Source organism: Neomonachus schauinslandi, chromosome 8 (genome assembly GCF_002201575.2).
Source record: "Neomonachus schauinslandi chromosome 8, ASM220157v2, whole genome shotgun sequence".
In the NCBI taxonomy this organism is placed as follows: domain Eukaryota; kingdom Metazoa; phylum Chordata; class Mammalia; order Carnivora; family Phocidae; genus Neomonachus; species Neomonachus schauinslandi.
This window is the reverse complement of record NC_058410.1, coordinates 144,294,265-144,315,391: the sequence shown is the minus strand read 5'-3', so window position 1 is coordinate 144,315,391 and position 21,127 is coordinate 144,294,265. Positions and strand designations below refer to the sequence as shown.

General features: G+C 40.7%; 2 non-coding genes across 2 annotated transcripts; both read right to left on the bottom strand.

Annotated features, from left to right (window-relative positions):
• Positions 1-6,571: 6,571 nt before the first annotated feature.
• TRNAS-AGA lies at positions 6,572-6,653 on the bottom strand. The gene has a single exon. It is a non-coding gene; the product is annotated as a tRNA-Ser (tRNA).
• A 12,148-nt stretch (positions 6,654-18,801) lies between these two features.
• Positions 18,802-18,883, bottom strand: TRNAS-AGA. The gene has a single exon. It is a non-coding gene; the product is annotated as a tRNA-Ser (tRNA).
• Positions 18,884-21,127: the final 2,244 nt, after the last annotated feature.

Sequence of the window (21,127 nt, the reverse complement as noted above, 5' to 3'; positions counted from 1 at the left end):
TTGTGTGAATTCACCACTTTGACCAAGGAACCGGCAGAAACAGCTAGTGATGTGCATGGTTACAGTGCCCACTGCAGCATTGTTTCTAATAGCTAAAAATAATACTAATAATAAAAGAAGTAACGTATTCATCACTAAGGGATTAGTCTGATGGGTACCATGGAGCCGTTAAAGAGATCTTTATCCTTTTACTTGGAAAACGTGTGTGGACCTTAATACACAAAACAACAAATACAAATAGTCCCATTTATATAAAATGAAACTCCAAATTACACAGGAACAATTTAAAAAATCTGATGGGATACTCACCAATCTAACAAGAATGCAAACAAGTGGAATGGAAATGAGGGATAAAAATATTTAAATTACTTTTGTATTCTTTAAATTTTTCATAATAATCATTGCTTTCTGCATTATTTACATAATTGGAAAATATAAAAATGGAAAAACAGGTTCAAATGCCACTACATACCCTTACATTAGAAAACTGGATGTGTCGACAAAAAACTGAATACTAACTTCCCTGGGGTGTTGGAATCATAGCTATTCTCTGTTTTATTCTTTCAGCTTTTCTCTCTTTCAAATCTGGAGGCAAAGTATAGTATTTCTTTGTATTTGGATTTAAAATGTCCCCACACTTCCTTTAAAATTATAGGATGATTCTACATCACTTGTCATCTGTTTGAAGAAACAAGGAGTGGTGTGGCATGGAAATTGATCTGGTAAAAAAAAAAAAATTGATCTGGTATCTCCCAGCTCTTTATTTCACGTTTTAGAAAGTGACTTCTTCTTTTTTTTTTTTTTTTAAGATTTTATTTATTTATTTGACAGAGAGAGACACAGTGAGAGAGGGAACACAAGCAGGGGGAGTGGGAGAGGGAGAAGCAGGCTTCCCGCCTAGCAGGGAGCCGGATGCAGGGCTCAATCTCCGGACCCTGGGACCATGACCTGAGCCGAAGGCAGCCACTTAACTGACTGAGCCACCCAGGCACCTAGAAAGTGACTTCTGATGAATAACTTCATTAAATCCTCGGAACAGTTCCATGAAGTGCCGACACTCTCGTTTACAAACAGAAACGTGTGCAGAGAAGTTCATCAATTCACAGGGTTACTGAATGTCAGAATGGAAGCATCTTCGTCCCCCTGTTTCCTCAGGCACAGGGAAAATGACTTCCCTGAGACCTGAAAAGCAATAGTCACTTTTTGCAACCCATGGATAACCCCACTTGGTCATGGCATATCATCCTTTTCAGAAATTACTTGATTCAATTTGCTAAAATTTGTTAAGAATACTTGCAACTCTTTTCATGGGAGAACATGAGTCTGTGATTTTTTTTTTTTCTCAATTGTCATTTGGTTTTTGTTATCAGGGTAATGTTGACCTCATAAAATGAGTAGGAAAGTGTTCCCTTCTCTTTTAATTTTTGTTAAAGTTTATGTAGATATGGCATTCTTCCTTCTTTAAAGGTTTGGTAGAATTCACCAATAAAGCCATCTTTATTGGCCTGTATTTTTCTTTGTGAGAAGGTTTTTAATTACAAATTCTATTTTATTTGTTTGTTTATTTAGTTTTGAAGATTTTATTTATTTATTTATTTATTTATTTATTTATTTATTTGTTTATTTATTTATTTATTTATTTCCCACTCAAGCAAGGGGAGGGACAGAGGAAGAGGGAGAGAGAATTTCAAGAAGACTCCTCATGGAATGCAGAGCCCAACTCTGGGCTCATCCCAGGACACCAAAATCATGACCCGAGCTGAAACCAAGAGTTGGATGCCTAACCGACTGAGCCACCCAGGCACCCCTACAAATTCTATTTTGAATAGATACATGACAATTTAGGTTCTTTATTTTTTCTTGAGTAAGCTGTAGTTTGTGTCTTTTGAGAAATTGACCCATTTCATCTAATTTGTCACATTAATGGACATAATATTATTCATAATATTCTTTTATCATCTGTAGAATCTGGGCACATGTCCCCTCTTTCTTTCCTGATATTGGTAATACGTGACTCTTTTTTTTTTTTTCTGATCTGTCTGGCTAAAGATTTGTCAATGTTATTCAGTTTGTCAAATAACCAGACTTTGGGTTTCATTGATTTTCTCTACTGTTTTCTGTTTTGTTTAATTAATTTTTGCTTTTCTATTTAATGCTTCTTTCCTTCTGCTTATTTTGTGTTTAATTTGCTCTTCTTTTTTTCTAGTATCCTTTTTTTTAATTAAGTTTTTTTCATTCCAGGATTGTTAACATACAGTGTTATATTAGTTTCAGGTACTTTTTTTAGTTTCTTAAGGTGGAAGTATAATTAATTTATTAGAGAAATTTGTTTTTTTTATAATATAAACATTTCTGGCTATAAGTTGCTCTCTATACAAAACTTCAGCTGCAGACACTTTGTTATATTTTGCTTTTCTTTTCTTAATGAAAAACTTAAATTTCTCTTGTGATATATTATTTGGCTTGTGGGTTATTTAGAAGTCTTTAATTTCTGGTATTGATTTCTGGTAATTCTGTCATGGTTAGAGAATATATTCTTACTGATTTTCCTGACTAGTTGTTCTATCAATTGCTGAAAGAGAAGTGTTAAAATCTCCAACTGTGTGTGAAGAATTTTTCTATTTCTCTTAATCAGTTTATCAAATTTTGCTACATGTATTTTGAAACGCTGTGATTAAGTGCATACATACATAGGATTATTATGTCCTTTTGCTGTATTTACCCCTTTATCATTATGAAATGCCCCTCTTGATCTGTTTTCAGGCATTAAGGTGGCTTGATTTTTTTCTCATTTGTTTTCCTTCTCCCAGGTATCAAAGTTAGTTACTGTCTGAAGATGTCTACTGTCTGAAGAACATGATTTTTGTATACTTTATTCAGTTTTTTAGTTTAAGTTAAGTCTGGTCCCAGTTGTTTCACCATGGTGAAAAACAAGTCCTTTTGGCACTGGTCATTTTAAATCCACCAATTTGATTTTATTTATTTTTAAAGATTTATTTATTTATTTTAGAGAAAGCGGGGGGGGGGGGCTTGTCCCATGACCCCAAGATCATGACCTGAGCTGAAACCAAGAGTCACTCGCTGCCCAACCGACTGAGCCACCCAGGCACCCCCCACCAATCTGACTTTAAATCTTGGTGGGACATCATCCTTTCCTTTATGTAGTGTTTATTCATCCTTTTCTTCCATGATCCTCCTCTTGAATGTAGACATTCTGCATTTTATTCCTGGTCAACACTGTGAGAATTAACAATTGGAACAAGTCCACGAACAAAGAATTGCAGTCAGCATTCAGTAACAGAAGCAGAACCATGGGGATGGTTACATACATTTCATATATATATTATATATATAAACCTATATTCGTATAAGATTTGTAGAGGCTGGTTAAGTAGTCTACATAAATGTTGAAGTGCCATGGTGCAGAGTCCATAGGGCAGATTGATCAAGAAGGGAAGGAAGATGGATTAGAACAAGCTGGAACCCACAAGCATGAATGGGAGCCAGGACGGACTGAAATCTGTGTTACTTTGGTGCAGGTGTCCTTCTGTCCTGCTGTCCTTCTAAATGAAGCCAGGGCCCTTCATTTGGACTTAAACACACACGTTTATCCAGGAAAGAGGAGGTTGAAGGAGGATCCAGGGGAAGGTGGGGCAGTGGCATGCCCTCATGAGGAGGTAAGTCAGCAGATGAGTTAGAATGAGCTACAGAATAGCTGCCACTTGACTTCTCCCTCTGAATCCACAGCAAGAATATCTCTTGGGGACCATCTGATCAGAAACATCTAGAAAAGGGAATTCTGGGGAATGTAGTTCAACCTGGCCAAGTTGATATAGATATGAAGATATTGTTTTAGTATTTACGTATATAATAGTCAATAGTATACTGTCTTAATTACTATAGATTTATAAGTAATTACATAGATCTTGATATAAATATAGTGCCAGTCTTCCAACTTTGCTATCTTCTTCAGTAGCTTCTTGTTTTTTAAGTTGCTACACATTTCCAAATGTATTTTAATTTCCATAAAATACATGTTTGGAGTTTGATTGGGATTTTATTGAATCTATTGATCAATTTGGAAATAGTTGCCATCTTGATAAAATTGCGTCTTTCAAAAAATATTGAGTCTTTCAAAAAATAAACATAGTGTTTCCCTCCATTTAATTTCCACCAGCAATATTTTGTAGTTTTTAATACAGATTCTTGCACATCCTTTGTTAGATTTATTTATAGATGTTTAAGGTTTGGCTGCAAGTGAAATATTTGAATTTTAATTTCCACTTGTTATACACATATGCATTTTATATATGGTCTATAGTGAAAAGAAGAAACAGAAACAAATAATGTTTAATCTTAGCTGAAAGTGGGATCTACATATTACTTCAAATATGAACCAGAGGGACTGAAGAAATAATTTAGTGATACCCCTGCTGCACAACAACACTCATTTACACTTTACCCACTAACATTTAAGTAACATAATTGTAATAATTAATGTTTAGAGTGTGGATTAAAATGTCAAGTTTATTTTTGTCCTAGAAGGATGTTTCTTGATTATGAACTTGGATGGTGAATTCATAGAAAAGCTGATGTTGTGGCACCTGGGTGGCTCAGTTGGTTAAGGGTCTGCTTTCAGCTCAGGTCATGATTTCAGGGTCCTGGGATGGAGTCCTGGGTCAGGCTCCCTGCTCAGCTGTGAGCCTGCTTCTCCCTCTGCCCCTCCCCCTGCTCATGCTCTCTTGCTCTTGCTCTTAATAAAATCTTAGGGAAAAAAAAAAGCTGATGTAACACTCAGCCATTCAATACACTTCTCATTTTTTCCTGATACAAAATCATGGGACCCCAGAATGATTTGATTATATTCACCCTTCAATCATGCATGATACTGTTGTGTGATACTCCCATCTTGTGCCTTTATTAAAAATAATCATTAAAATAATGTGTATCAATTTCCTTGCTTACTATTGAATTCTGCATACTATTCTCTCATCAGGTATAAATTCATATTTAATAATTTCCTCATCATCTATGTTACATCTTAGTTCAAATTGTGCTTGGGTTTTTATTTCAATGAGCATTATTTTTGAATTAATTGATCTCTTTCAACTTTTTATTTTGACATAATTTCTAATTTATGGAGAAGTTGCAAGAATAGTACAAAGAATTTTCATAAATCCTTCAACTATATTCACCAAATGTTAACAATTTATGACATGTGCTTTATTTTTTCAATAGATAGAGATAGATTTGCACATACACAAATTTTTTTCTTAGGTATTGAGAGTGAGTTTCAGACAAGATGTTCCTTTACCCCTAAGTATTTCAGTGTTTGCTAAAAACAGGAACCTTCTCTTTCCTAACCACAGAACAATTACAAAATCAGGATTAAAACTCTTATTTAATCTACCGACCCTGTTAATATTTTGCCAATTGTATGGATCCTTTATTTCAAGAAAAATAGATTGCATCCAGTTGTCCTGTCTCTTTAGTCCTTGAATCTGGCAGAGCTCCCCACTCTTTGTTTTTCATTTCATTGACATTTATTTAATTTTTTTTTTCTTTAAAGATTTTGCCTATTTGACAGGGAGAGAGCACAAGCAGGGGTGGGCAGCAGGCTCCCCGCTGAGCAGGGAGCCCAACGGGGGTGGTGGGGGGAAGCTCGATCCCAGGACCCTGAGATCATGACCTGAGCCAAAGGCAGATGCCCAACCGACTGAGCCACCCAGGCGCCCCATTTCACTGACATTTAAAAAACAAGTTGGTCAGGTATTTTGTAGAATGCCCCCTAAACTTGAGTTTGTCTAACGTTTCCTGAGAGTTAAATTCAGATTATGCGCTTTTAGCAGAAAACCACACAAATGAGGTGGTGCCCATTGCAGTTCATCCCTGGGAGGAGCGTGATATTGATTATCCAGATACTGGAGATGCTGACTACGATCGGTTGATTAACTTGGTGTGTGCCACGGCTCTCCACGGTCAAATTCCGATTCTCCTTTGGTATTACTCATCATATGATTTATGCATTTCGCTTTTTTTCATTACATTTGTTTGTCTAGGAAAAAAGGTAAAGGCAGAAGAAAGGTAGTATGTGAGTGGAAGAACAAGCACGGTTTGTCGGAGCCACGAGATTGCACGGGAAGCGCCGCGGGAAGGCCCGGCTCTGCGGGCTCACATGTGGCTGGAGGTGAGCGCCACACCTCGGGTGGGACTCCTGCAAACCCAGCCCGGCCTGGGGGCTCACGGAGCTGGCTTTCGAAGTGACAGCCGTGATCTCGCCACAGGGCGCGCGTGGAGAGGAAAATCCCGGTGGGGTTTCAAGGACGGCAGAGAGGCGGCATTTCGCTCAAACAAAAATTGGTTGGTTGGCTTTCTTTAGTTTCGTGTGTTTCGTTTTTTGCCCGTGAAGGCAACCGTTGAAGAACACCACCGCAGGACAGGAGCTCGGGGGCAGCAAAGTTACGAGCGACGGAGCAGGGCACTCGGTCACCGGGGTCCCCCTGCAGTGGCGGGACCGGCCAGCGCGCTCCTCCCGGGCGGGGCAACCCCAGGGGGTCGGAGAAAAACACGCCGTAGTCGGCAGGACTCGAACCTGCGCGGGGAGACCCCAACGGATTTCTAGCCCGTCGCCTTAACCGCTCGGCCACGACTACGTGCGAGCGGGAAGCCACGGACGCGCTCCCGTGGAGCTCCGGGGCGACGCGCACCAACCCTCCCGAGCTCCCCGGCCGCGCCGCGGGGAAGTCACTGAGGGACGGAAGCGGCCGAGCCCGGGGCCCCCGCGACCCGAGAGCACCAGCGCCACCAGCAGTCCCGGGCGAGCTCCGGTGACCCCCGCCTGCTCCGGGGCCGGCCGGGCGCGCGGGCTTCCGCGCGCAGTTCCCCGGCGCCAAGCCCGCGCGCGCGCATGCGCCGGGGCCTCACGGTCTCCTTCCGCGCGCGCCTCCCTGATGCCCCCGCGCGAGGCGTCCCCGGCGGCCGGCGCTCGACGCGAGGCGGCCGCTCGCCCGCGTGTTGCTAAGCCCTTCGTTTCTTCGGGCCGACGCAGGGCTGCTTCTCTTCGAATCTAACCCACGCAACAGGGTTTGCTGTTCCTCTTACATTTCGACTTAGTTTCTCTGTCACCGTGTTTCCCCGAGTCTTGAAACTGATTTTTGTCTATGCTGCTTAGAGGGTCTTAATCTAGCTTTAAAGAGGGAGGACACGGTGAGACGGGGGGGGAGGGGCGGGGGGAGGAGGGGGAGGAGGAGGGGCTTGGAGTCGCAAGACAGAGCTCTGGCGTGCCATCTAAACACGCAGAGGGCTGCAGCGTGGCGGAGGCCGCTGTAGCCACGGAACCGGCCGTGGTGGACCACCTGTCCGCGGACGGCTGCTAACACGGCGACAGGGGACAGAGCACTCTGGGAGACCCTGAGACCCTCGACAACGTGCCATCGAGAAGATGCCCCCCAGCGATGCTGACGCCATCCGAGAGGGGCTGTCCCGCCGCCCAGCCTAGCCAGGTTCGGTCCGGGGGAGGGGGGGCGGTGCTGGAGAGCAGCCAGAGCGGGGAGGAAACGGTGACAAAGGAGCGACAGCTTGTCATTGCTTGTCTTTTTGTTTTCTTTGAATAGATGTCACTTTTTGAGGCAAAGATAAATAGGAGGAGGGGGGAGAGGTGAAGAGAAGAGTGAAGGGGTGGGGGGCAGAGATGAAATCAGCTCTAAGAAACCCCCAGTTTCATGGAGGGAGTCTGCGCTGAGGGGAGTATTAACCCGAGCTTTGGCTGCAGGAGCCGGACTCCATATTTAACTGAGCAGCTTCATCCATGAACGGCCTTTGCTGTCGAAATGAGTATCAATCACATAATCATTCTTTAAAAAGCATGACTAAGTGCAAATTTAAAGTAAAATCGGAGTTGTGATACAGATGTTGCCATAATCATTTATATCATGACACTTCTATTGGGTCTATGGGGTGTCTGTCGGATTGGATGGGGGCCCCCATGTTTGCGGGACAATCGGGTGGAAGCCGGCGGCCCAGGCGGTGAGGAATTCATCTGAGGCCAGAACAAGGGAGGTAGAAATTTACTGAATACGACATGGGCGGGGGGTACAGGACAGAAGAGGAGACTGGCTGCGAGGAGGCAGTGGGTGGGGGCTGTACTCAACACGGGAAAGTGGGGGGCGCCTGGGTGGCTCAGTCAGTTAAGCTCGCTGGGCTCTCCATCTCAGCTCAGGTCATGATCGCAGGGTCGTGAGAGGTAGCCCCAAGGGGCTCCGAGCTGAGCATGGAGGCTGCTTGGGATTCTCTCCCTGCCCCTCCGCCCCCACCCTCATCGCGTGCTCTCGCACTCTCTCTCAAATAAATAAATAAAATTAAATTTAAAAATGGGAAAGTGAGGAGGTATGGGGATGTGTGGAATTGTCCCTTGTTGGTAACTGTGCCTGGTTGTAAGTAGCCCATTGGTCAGCTAGGGCTTATGGGTATTTTGAAGTGGGTCACCTGAGGGGCCTCTGCATTCAGCCAGGTGGTCACTGTGGGCCCTTGTGCCTTGACCAAGTTTCCATTGCTCAGACCTGTTGCCTACAGTCTTCACATTTGTAACAAACCTACAACATTTTAAGTAAATTCCGTTGGAACTCTAGTTTGAAGGAAGTTGTATACCTAAGAAATAACAGAAAAGAAATGTTTCATGCTTTCAAAAACCACAGGAGAAAAAAAGATGGCTGCAATTAATATGAACTGAATTTGTTGAATCGATTTTTTTCTTTTTTACTTAGAATAAAAGTAACAGAGATCCCTGACAGTTTCACCCTTTTTATTTTTCTCCCCATTAACATGTGTGGACTGGGAAAGAAAAGAGGGGGCGTAGGACAATAGATTCAGACAAAAGTGAATTGGAGTTCAGCTGCAGGAAACAAAACCATTCTAGCCATTTTAGTCTCAAACTGGAAACAATCCAAAGTCCATCAACAAGAGAAAGGGTAAATAATTGGTTTTCATACTAAGGGAGAGTAGAGCAATGAGAATAAATGAATGTCAGCTGCACACAAATTGGAAAAATCTCACCTCATATTAAAGTGATACCAGACATAAAGACATGCATACCTCATGATTCTATTTATATGTAGTTCAAAATAGACAAAACAAATTTATGGTGTCAGAAATCAGAAGGGTGATTGTTGAAGGTACTTATGACTGAGAAAGTCCATGCAGGGACCTGCTGGAGATGCTGAGATGGTAGTTTCTCATTCTGGGGTGCTGGATACATAGGTATGTTCACTTTCTGAAAATTTCTTGAGCTGTATAATTACAGTTTATCTGTTTTTCTTGCATTGATACTATATTGTATGTCAATAAAAATGTACTTAAAACCTCTCAAGCTATTTTAAACAAAAGGGGATTAAAAAAGAATACAGAACCTTATAAAATTTTTGGAACAGAGGGATGGAGGAAAGTGCCAGCTCTAATCCAACCCTGCAGGAACGGTTTCCCAAGAGAGGCTGCTATTGTCTCTACAGTCAAGAAAATAGGAGATTGGGGCGCCTGGGTGGCTCAGTTGGTTAAGCATCCAACTCTTGGTTTCTTGGTTTTGGCTGGGGTCCTGATCTCAGGGTCCTGAGATCAAGCCCCACCTTGCATCAGGCTCCCCACTCAGCGGGGAGTCTACTTCTCCTTCTTCCTCTGCCCCTCCCCCCACTTGTGCTCTCTCTTTCTCTCAAATAAATAAATAAATCTTTAAAGAAGAAATTAGGAAATTAAGATGCTGCCACTGGAATTGTTGATGTCAGGCATCTGGAGGCTTCTGCAATAGGAGTGTTCTTTCTAAGGCAGTGGTTCTCAAAATGTAGAATGAATGCGATTTGTCATGACAGAAAGCAAGTCAGTCAGTGACTTGTGCCCTGATCTTAATTTATAAAGGTGACTGGGTGATGAGAGGTCACTCAGAGAGGAGAGGTCAATGAAAGAAAAGTTTAATGTTACAGTTCCCCTAGAAACAGTTTTGAGTTCTCTTAGAAACAGTTCTTCTGAAAACTAGAAACTACCCAGGGTCACGGTGGGAAGCACAGTGTTGGTCAGGAAGCAGAAAAGAGCAAGGGCAAAGTATGAGCCATAGTCTTTATTGGGATTTCCACAGGAAAGGAAAGGCAGGGCAGGGTAAACAGTTTAGGATCGGCTAATTCAAATAATCCCAGTGAGCTTTAGGGGTGTCAGGGCTCTCCCTGGTTGTCTGGTACCTGGCCCTGGACTAATTTAGGGCAGGGAAACATTGGCTTGGTTTGTGAGCGTTAGATAAAGGAGGTGGTCCAGGGAATGGGCTCCGGATGGCAGGAGACATAAAAAAACTCCAGGGTTAATTTGGCCCTGTCTTAGCGGGTACCAAAGAGACAAATACAGAATCTAAGAAAACACAAAAGAGTCAGAAAGTAATTTAAATTTCTAACCAAGTTGCCAAAGGCTGCTGCACCGGGGACTACTCTTTGAGAACCACCTGTTCGGGAGCACACCATGCCTCCTAGATGTGAATTAGCAAAACAGCTGACACCCCTCACTTTGTATTCCTCTGCAGAACATCCAGCGCGTCCATGATGGTGCTTGGCAGCATGGAGCCAGAAGCTGCCTTATGTCCACATTTGAAGACTCTGAGGCAGAGCATAAATCACACTCAGAACCCTAGTTGCAAGGGAACTAAGGAAATGTACTTTTAACCTTCTTGCCTCTGTAGCACAGGAAGGCTCAGAAGATGGAACAAGATGGTTACCGCTAATCTACCACACCCTATATAGACGTTGAAGCTGACATGTTCTGCCCTCCCAGAGAAGTAAAAATAATGCACCAGCATCACACCGAGGGGAAGCTGACGGACACCTTGAAAGGGGTCCTCATTGTCAGTGACCAGCTTTTCAGCCATTGTCCCAGGAGACTTTATCCAGATTCCCACCATTTGATTTATTGCCTGTAGCCTTTAACGAGTTCTTTATATTCTAGACATAAATTTTTTTTGCCAAATATGTTTATGACAAATATCTTCTCCCTCCTCCCACTCTATGCCTTTTCATACTGTTAGTGGTGTCTTTGCATGTGTTGAAGTTCTTAAGTTTAAAGAATTCCAATTTATCAATTTTGTTATGGTTATTGCTTTTTCTGCTTAAAACAGGAAATCTTTGCTAACCCAAAGCTCATGAAGATAGTTTCCTGTTTTCCTCTATAGCATTTATTGTTTTAGCTTACATAGTTTTGTCTTTAATACAACTTGAATTAGTTTAGGGGATAGTTTACAGAAGAGATTGATGTCCACATTGTTTTCCTTTGTATGTCCAGTTGACTCAGCTCTGCTTTTTGAAAAATCTATCATTTGTCCCATTGAATTGCAGTGACACTTTGTTATGTGTGTGTGGTTTTGTATAGGCATATCTACTTTGTTTCATTGATCTTTTTATCTGTCTTTATGCCAGTAACACACTTTCTTTTTTTAATGTAAATTCAATTAATTAACATATATTATTAGTTTCAGAGGTAGAGGTCAGTGACTCATCAGTCTTATATAACACCCAGTGCTCATCACATCACGTGCCCTCCTTAATGTCCATCACCCAGTCACCCCATCCCCCCACACCCCGCCCCTCCAGCAACCCTCAGTATGATTAAGAGTCTCCTATGGTTGTCTCCCTCTCTGATTTCATCTTGTTTTATTTTTTCCTCTCTTCCCCTATGATCCTGTTTTGTTTCTTAAATTCCACATATGAGTGAGATCGTATGATAATTGTCTTTCTCTGACTGACTTATTTTGCTTAGCATAATACCCTCTAGTTCTATCCACGTCATTGCAAATGGCAAGATTTCATTTTCTGATGGCTGCATAATATTCCATTGTGTATATATACCACATCTTCTTAATTCATTCATCTGTCGATGGATATCTGGGCTCTTTCCATAGTTTTACTATTGCGGAAATTACTGCTATAAACATTGGGGTGCACATGCCCCTTCAGATCACTATATTTGTATCTTTGGGGTAAATACCGAGTAGTGCAATTGCTGGGTCATAGGGTAGTTCTATTTTCAACTTTTTGAAGAACCTCCATACCATTTTCCAGAGTGGATGCACCAGCTTGCATTCCCACCAACAGTGTAAGAAGGTTCCCCTTTCTCCACATCCTCACCAACATCTGTCATTTCCTGACTTAATTTTAGCCATTCTGACTGGTGTGAGGTGGTATCTCATTGTGGTTTTGATTTGTATTTCCCTGATGCCGAGTGATGTTGAACATTTTTTCATATGCCTGTTGGCCATTTGTATGTCTTCTTTGGAGAAATGTCTGTTCATGTCTTCTGCCCATAGTAACACACTCTCAGTATAGCTTTAGAATAAGTCTTGTTATGTGGTAGTGAAAGTCCTCCAGATTTGTTCTTCTGCAAGATTTTCTTGACTATACTAGGTCCACTCCACTCGCAATTACATTTTAGAGATAGTTTGTCAATTCTACCAAAAGTCCTGTTGGAATATTTTACTTCAATTACATTGAATCCATGTCTTCCAATCTATGAATATGGTATATCCTTTCATTTATTTAGATAATTTTAAAAATTCTCTGCATAGTGATTTGGAGCTACTAATTAGCACTCTTGCACATTTTAATTTATTATTGTATTTATTATTAGGTTATTCATAGCTTTCTTGCTATTGTAAATGATATTTTAAAAAGTTGTCTGTTTTTGGTAGAAGCACTGCATAGGCTTTTTCTGCAATGAGCAGCAGGTGACTGAATTTTGATAAGAAACCGGGACTACAGTACTTATTCTATAGTCTTTAGACAACAGTTGCTTTCTTAAAGACTAGTTCTTACCAGCCTCGAATGACTATGGATTATTTTGTGAAGGACGATAAAGTAATGTGTGTTCTTGTAAAATTAATTTTTATCTTTATTCCTTCTCCTGAAAATCTGTATACACAGGAACTGAAAATCTTTGAACAGGTATTAAAATCTGTGTAAGTATACAAAGTAGCTGAGGGATAAAACTGTTTGCTTTTATAAAATATCTTTGATTACATGAGTATAATAAATTGTGTGCATATAAAAAAAAAAGTTGTCTGTTTTTGCCGGTATATATGATTACAACATATATTTGAATACTGGGTTTTATATCCAGCAAATTATAATAATTTATAGATTTGGGGGGTTTTCAAAGCATGTAATCATGTCATCTGCAAATGAGGACAGTCATTTCTTCATTTCTAATCTTAATATCTTTTAATTCTTTGTCGTGTCTTATTTCATGGGCTAACATCCCCAGTACAATTTTGAATAGCAGTGGGGATAGTGGTTATGCTTATCTTAGTCCCAGTATCTGGGAGAAAGTGTTAAATATTAACCATAATCAAGGGGGGCCGCCTGGCTGGCTCAGTTGGTGGAGCATGCAACTCTTGATCTCTGGGTCTTGAGTTCAGCCCCACATTGAGTGTAGAGGTAACCTAAATAAATCTAAAAAATATTTACCATTGTCAGGATGTTATGTGTAGGGTATTGTATATATCCATCATGAGATTAAGAAATCTCCCTTCTATTCCTAGACTGGTGAAAGTTTTTAACGAGTGATGTTGAATTTTGCTGAATGCTATGATCATTTGATTTTTTTTCTCTTACTCTTTGTGACACATTTAAAGTGACACATTTCTCTTACTCTTTGTGACACATTTAAAGTGATTGATTTTTATATTAGACAAATTTCATATTGCTAAGGTAAACATTATATCTTTACTTTTGACTATTGTATCATTACTGGATTACTGGTAAATCATTACTGGATCTGATTGCTATTATTTTATTTAGGAGTTTTGCATCTAGAATGTTTAATGCATAGATTGACCTATAATTTCCTCTCTAGTAACATCCTTGTCAAATTTTAGCATGAAGATTTTTCTGGCCTCAGAAAGAGAGTTAGGAAATGTTTTTACTTTTTTTGTTTCTGAAAGAGTTTATATATAGTATTAGTTCTTCCTTACTATTTAAGATTTCAACAGTGAAGCCATTTTTGCATAGTGTTTGCTTTGTCAAAGGTGTTCAACGCTGGATTGTCTTGCCTCCCAAATTCAAATGCTGAAGACCTAACCCCCAGTGCCTCACAATGTGACTATATTTGGAGATAAAGCCTTTAAAGAGGTAATTAAGTTAAAATGAGGATGTTAAGATGGGCACTAATTCATTCTGACTGGTATTGTTATAGAAAGAAGAAATTTGGACACAATGAGACACCAGAGATAAGTGACACAGAAGAAAGACCATATAAGGACAGTTATCCTCACATAAGAGAAAGTGGCTCTCTGCAAGCCAAGGAGAGAGGTCTCAGCATTAACCAAACCTGCACCTTGATCTTGGTCTTCTAGTGTCAAGAACTGTGAGAATAATAAACTGATTCTAGGGTATATTGTAATGGCAGTCATAGCAAACTAATACAGAGGATAATTATGAACTGAACTGAACTGAACTCTATGAGTTCAGACTATGAACTTTTAATTTCTTTTTGTGTCTGCTTTGGTAAGTCATTTTTATGAAGGAACCTGTAATTTATCCTCTATTGTCAAATTTATTCCCCAGAAACTATTCATTTTATCCTTTCACTCTGATCTTGATATCAGTAAGATCTTTAATGTTGTCCCCTTTTTACACTTTTTTCCCCCTTAAAAGAAGTTAGTCTTGATTTGGGGTAATGTTTGTAATGCTATTGAAAATGGAATTTAGAAAATTTTATTTTTCACTTGCTTGTTGCTAGAATATATTTATACATTTGATATTTTATATATTGAACACGAAGGCAATAACCTTCTAAATAGTAGCTGATAGGAACTCGATTCATTTAACTATTAATTCCAATGTTTTTTAGAGTCTTCTCAGTTTTGTACATTCATAATCAAATTATCTTCTAATAACGAAGGCTTTATTTTGCAATATTAATATCAATTATTCTTGTTTTATTGTGTTAGATTTTACTTCTACCACCAGAAGAAGAAATGATATAGACATCTTTGTCATGTTCCCAAACTTGGGTTCATTGTAGGTATTTTATTTTATAGTTTTAGTTAGACCAAAGAAATTCCCATCTATTCAGCACTTCTTGAGTTTTTATCATGAATTGATGTTGAATTTTATCAAATGGTTTTTCATGTCTACTAAGATGATCATTTGGTTCTTATATTCTATTGGTGTGGTAAATTACATTTTAAAAATGTTAAATCAATCTAGAATTTCTAGAATAAATCTCATTTGGTCATGATGTTTTAGCTTTTTAAAAAAATATGCTTGATTTGATTTGTTAATGTTTTAGTTAACAGTTTTGAGTTTATGTTTATAAGAGATATTGGCCTGTAATACTCTGTTCTCATAATTTCTTCTTAGGTTTTATGTTAGTCTCATAAGATGAGTTGAAAGATGTTCTGTTTTTATTCTCTGAAAGGGTTTCTGTAAGATTGATTTTCTCTCTCTTTGCATAGAAGAAATCGCAAGTGAATCTATCTAGGCCTAGAGGTTTATATGAGTGACTTTTTAAATTGTGGATTCAATTTCTTTAATAGGTAGAGGACAATTCAGATTTCCTATTGCTTTTTGTGTCAGCTGTGGTATATTGTGTTTTTCAAGGAATGTACCCATTTCATCAGATGCTTCCCATATATTGACATAAAGATATTTATAATACCTCTTTCTTGTTTTTAAAATATATTTAGGATATATATGTATATATATCATCTATTTCATTCTCTCTGTTGGTATTTTGTGTTTTACCTTAGTTTCTTTTTGCTTAGTCTTGTTCAAGGTATATCTATTTTATCAGTCTTTTCAAAGAACCAAACTTTTTACTTTGTTGATTTTTCTCTGACGTATGTCTGCTTTCCATTGATTGATTTTTGCACTTATTTTTATAGAGGCTTCCACTTTTTGCATTTAAATTCCCAACGTTTTATGGCTTCTTGAGCCATTGAGTTAAAAAATTAAACCACTTATTTTCAAACTTTCTCTTGTTCTAAGGCATGCAGTTAAAAAAGTGAAAATTTCCCTCTAAAAACAGCTTTAGCTACATCAGACAAATTAGGATATATTGTATTTCATTATTATTTAGCCCCAAATTTTTAAAATTTCCATTGTTTTTTCTTCTTTGACCCATGGATTATATAGATATGTATTACTTTCTTTTCAAACATTCAGAATTTTCTGGTAGTCTTTCTGAAATACAAAAGATTGAACCTCTGTTATAGTTGGTTTATGTTGGTTTTTCTTTACTCTAAAGACACAGCCATTATTCCTTTTGTGTGGTTCTTATGACTAGGGTTTGTCACTTACTGCTAAGGGGTAATGCCTCTGAAGTCTCAAATGACAGCTGATAGTACTTACCAAGTACCCTCCAACTGGGAAAGGCATGAACTTTTTAACCTGTTTCCCCAGAACTACACAGCTGCTGAATCTCTACAGAATGTTATCAGTCTTCCAGCTCCTCTTTCCTACAGAGTTTTGGAATATCTTTTTGTATATGTGCAATTTAGGAATTAGTCAATGATGTTAGAAGAATTTATACATAGAAGTTTGAGCTCCTTCTATGTGGTTCCCTTATCACTGGAACTTTGTCCCTCAGGTTCTATGGACATTGGTAGTCCCAAACTCCTTTTGAGTGTCTCCTCAGCCCAGTGCATCTACTTCTTTGCACTATTCCAAAATGCTGCAAAATCGAACATGTCCTCAAGGGGAAACCCTTGTGCACCTCATATCATGTTTCCCTTCTCTCAAGGATTGTAGCCCTTCAAGCCCTGCCTGCATTGATTGCTTATCAGTGCCTTCAGTTTTTATCCATGATGAATCATATTTCCTCCATAAAAAAAGAATATTTTGTCTATGAAGAAAAGAAGTAAGAGAGACAAAGGAAATTCAGTGTTAGGTGAAAAGAAGGGGACACCCTCCTGTGCAGTAGAGTTACTGAAGAAATAAACTAATGGCTGACAGTGCTGCACAGTAATAATACCTTTTAAGCTTGTCTACCAGAAATTCATGACAGAATATTAATTAATTTTAAAATAAAATTTCAGATTTATTCTTTTATGTTGGAAGGGTGTTCCTTCTTTTAAAAAACAATGCTGTTTGGCTTTAGCCATGGTTCACAGAAATATAGATTTTAACATTTGTCCATTTGGCGATTGGTCCAAGTATTGAGTGTACATCTAATTCTAACCTTATTCATCATTATAAGGGAGCACAGGATGATTTGGATTTGGTCACATCTTTCATGTTACAAGTTGTTGCTATTATGGATTTTAGCACCATTTTTTTTTTTTAAGATTTTATTTATTTGAGAGAGAGACACAGCGAGAGAGGGAACACAAGCAGGGGGAGTGGGAGAGGGAGAAGCAGGCTTCTTGCTGAGCAGGGAGCCCGATGCCAGGCTCCATCCCAGCACCCTGGGATCATGACCTGAGCCGAAGGCAGACGCTTAACAACTGAGCCACCCAGGCGCCCCTACCATTTTGTTTTCATATCCTAAAATGTAGTCAATTATTAAACAATGTTGTTTTAAGCATGCACTGTTTATTTAGCTTTTTCTTGTGTGTTATGAATTTCTTTGCTCACTCTAGCACTTTGCACCCATTCCTTCACCAATCCTAAATTCCTATCCAGTAATTTACTCATTGCCCCTTTCATATCAATGGGGCAAAGTGTGTATTTATGCTTTTAAATTTCAATGAACATGGTCTTCATTTATGGTTTTATTAGTTCTTTTTCCTTCTTTTAACTTTTTATTTTGAAATAATTTAATTTTGGAATAATTTCAGACTGACAGTAAAGTTACAAGAATATAAAGAATTTCTGGCTACCCTTCATTCCCCAAATTTTAGCATATTTAGCATATTACTGTATTTTCTATTTCTCTGTCATATATGAGAGAAAAGTGTATATACACACTTTTTTGGAAACTGTAGGAGACTGAGTTTGAAAACACACACTCTTTTCCCTTAACTATCTCAGTATTCTCTTAAAGGCATTTTTTACATCACCAAAGTACAACTAACACATTCAGGAATTACCACTGATAACATTATTCAATCTATGTGCTTTATTCAGATTCCACCTGTTGTTCCAATAATGCCCTGGACAGCGAGAGAAAACCCCAGATCATGTGTTGCATTAAATTGCCTTTTTAAATCTGAAATAGTCTTTCCTTGTGTTTCGTAATAGTGCTATTTTGGAGGAGTACAATTCAGTTATCTCGTGGAAAGGCCCTTCGTTTGGGTTTGTCCGAGGTCTCCTCCGATCAGATCCAGAACACACGTTTTTTGAGCCCGCCTGAGCGCGTCACATCCGGAGGGAACTCCGATTGCTCGCCCCGTCAACCACGTGGTCGGAGGCGTCTCGCTGACACCGCCCCTACAGGGAAGCCTCCTCCGCCTGGGGTTCCTTCGGCTCCTGGCTCCTGCCTCTCCCGGGCCCCCCGCGGCCGGCTTCGGCGCTCGTGCCCTGGGGCGGCAGGGGGACGCCCCCGGCCGGGCGCGGGGCCCCTGGCCGGCCGCAGAGCGCGCAGCGCGGCCACGCGTCCGGGGCGCGGGGACGGGCGGGACTCACAGAAGGCCGTGGCCGTGGAGCCCGGGTGCGTGTCTACACTGCCGCGTCCGCTAAAACTTCCGGCGGCCTCCCCAGGAAAAGAGGGCCGCCCGCGGGGCGCGAGTCCCGCTCCCCGAGCGCTTAGAGCAGCAGGGCCCGCCGCTGCGTGCAAGGCGCCCGGCCTCCGGAGCCGGCTTTCTCTCCGAGAGGACAGGCGCGCGCCCGGCGGAGAAAAACACGCCGTAGTCGGCAGGATTCGAACCTGCGCGGGGAGACCCCAATGGATTTCTAGTCCATCGCCTTAACCACTCGGCCACGACTACCCGGCGCTGGGGCGGCTGCTCAAATCCTTCCTAGAAAGTGCAGCCGCGGAGGGAGCCGAAGGGGGGAACGTGGCCGCGGGCGCGGGAGACCCCTCCGGGGACGGCTGGCTGGGCAGGACGGCGGTCCCCTCCCGCAGCGCGGGCCGGGGCGACTGGAAGGGGGTCCCCCGGCGGCGGCGGCGGCGGCGCAGACCTCGGCCCCAGCCCGGTCCTGGGCCTGACCCGCGCTGCTGGGGGCTTCCCGGGACGGGCTCGGCGCCGCAGCCCGGTGTCCCGGTGTCCCCGTGTCCCGGTGTCCCGCGCGGAGGGCGAGGGCGGGGCGCGCACCGCGGCGCGGCTTAGGAACCGAGCTTGTCGGCCCTTCGCGCGTCCTCTGCCCCTGCAGCCTGGCGGCCCCCCAAGACGAAGACCCCAGCCTGAATTGTGGCCCAAGCAGGCGCTCCTTCTCCCTGAAGTTTGCGAATGCTAGCCTGTTTTCTTTCCCCGCGTCTTGGGTTTCGATCTCCGAGTCCAAGGCTGTGGGTGACGGTGTTTCCCGGAGCCCTGAGCACCGAGCACAGGTTTTTGTCTACTTCTCGGCTTGGTGTGCTAATTTAAGAAAAGAGGAAAACGATCGCAAATGGAAAACCACGTCGCTTATAGAGAGAGAAGGAAGAGACGAGAAAGGGTTTAATGGGACAGACAGCCTGCTCCCAAGGGATAGACGTGAAGTAGTTATTACCCATAATTTACACGTATCACAGACTTTTTATTTGGTGTACACGTACACATACGAATTTCCATCCTTTTCTGTTCTCTATTTGGCACCCTGAGTTAATTAAATGAGGTAATTCAAATACAGTATTTAGAGCTTGGTATCCAGTAAAAACTCAGTAAACTTCGGCTTTTATTCCCTAAATTATGTCTTTTATGTAGATAGAGTTTTTGATTGGTGTCTGGCACATGACAGCTGATCAATTAATGTTTTACCTATATACTTGGAGCATCTGTATTGGGTTCCTATGGTTGCTTACATTTTACGTGCAGACCCAGTCACTAAAACTAATAAATATGTACACACACACATTCTTGTTATCCTCAATATGTATTGAAAGCCTCATTTGTATAAGGTGTGGCTAAAAAATTTCCAAATCATCAAAAACCGGTTGTCTTTTGCTTCTTTCCTCAATTTTCTTTATTTAAAAATTTATTTTTATTTTTTTATTTTTATTTTTTTTACCACAGACAGCAAGGAGAAATCCCGCTGCACCTTCTACACTTTGCTTGGCAATTTCCTCCCTAAATATTCAAGTTCATTGTTTATAAATTCTGTTTTCCACCCAACTGGAGAGCACGATTCAGCCACAACAATCACTTTTCTTCCAGTTTCTAGTTACATGTCCATCATTTCCTTCTGAAACCTTACCAGAGCATCTTTAACAGTCATATATTTTTTTAATTAACATACTTCTTAAAAATATTTTAGGTTTACAGATAAATTCAGCAGAAAGTATAAAGTTCCCATATACTCTCACTTTCCTCCTTCCCCCACCAGTTTTCCATATTATTAACATCTTGCATTAGTGTGGTAACTTTGTTACAATTGATGAGCCAATATTGATAAATTATTAACTGAAAACCCCTAGTTTACATTCGGGGTTTGCTCTGTGTCTTGCACATTCTATGGGTTTTGACAAATATATAATGACATATATCCAACATTACATTATCATACAGAAATAGTTTCACTGCCCTATAAACCCCTTTGTTCTGTTTATCCCTATTTCCCTCCCCCCAACACCTTGCAACCATTGATCTTTGCGGTCTCCATAGTTTTGTCTTTTCCAGAATGTTATATGGTTGGAATCATACAAAGTATTTCAAATTCTTTCACTCAGCAATATGCATTCAACGTTCCCTAGGGTGTTTTTTAGCTTGATAGCTTATTTCTTTTCACTGCTGAATAATATTCCATTGTCCGGAGGTACCATTGTTTATCCATTCACCTACTGAAGGACATTTTGGTTGCTTTCAAGTTTTGGAAATTAGGTTTTTGTATGGACATAAGTTTTCAGCTCATTTGGATAAATACCAAGGAGTGAGAATGCTGGATCATATTGTAAGAATATGTTTCGTTTTATGAGAAACTGCAAACTGTCTTCCAAAGTACTCCCACCAGCAATGAATGAGAGATGTATTCTTAAACTCAGGAAATTGGGAGTCTTTACTTGAGAGTCTAATTTGCAGAGATAAAAGTGAGAGTTT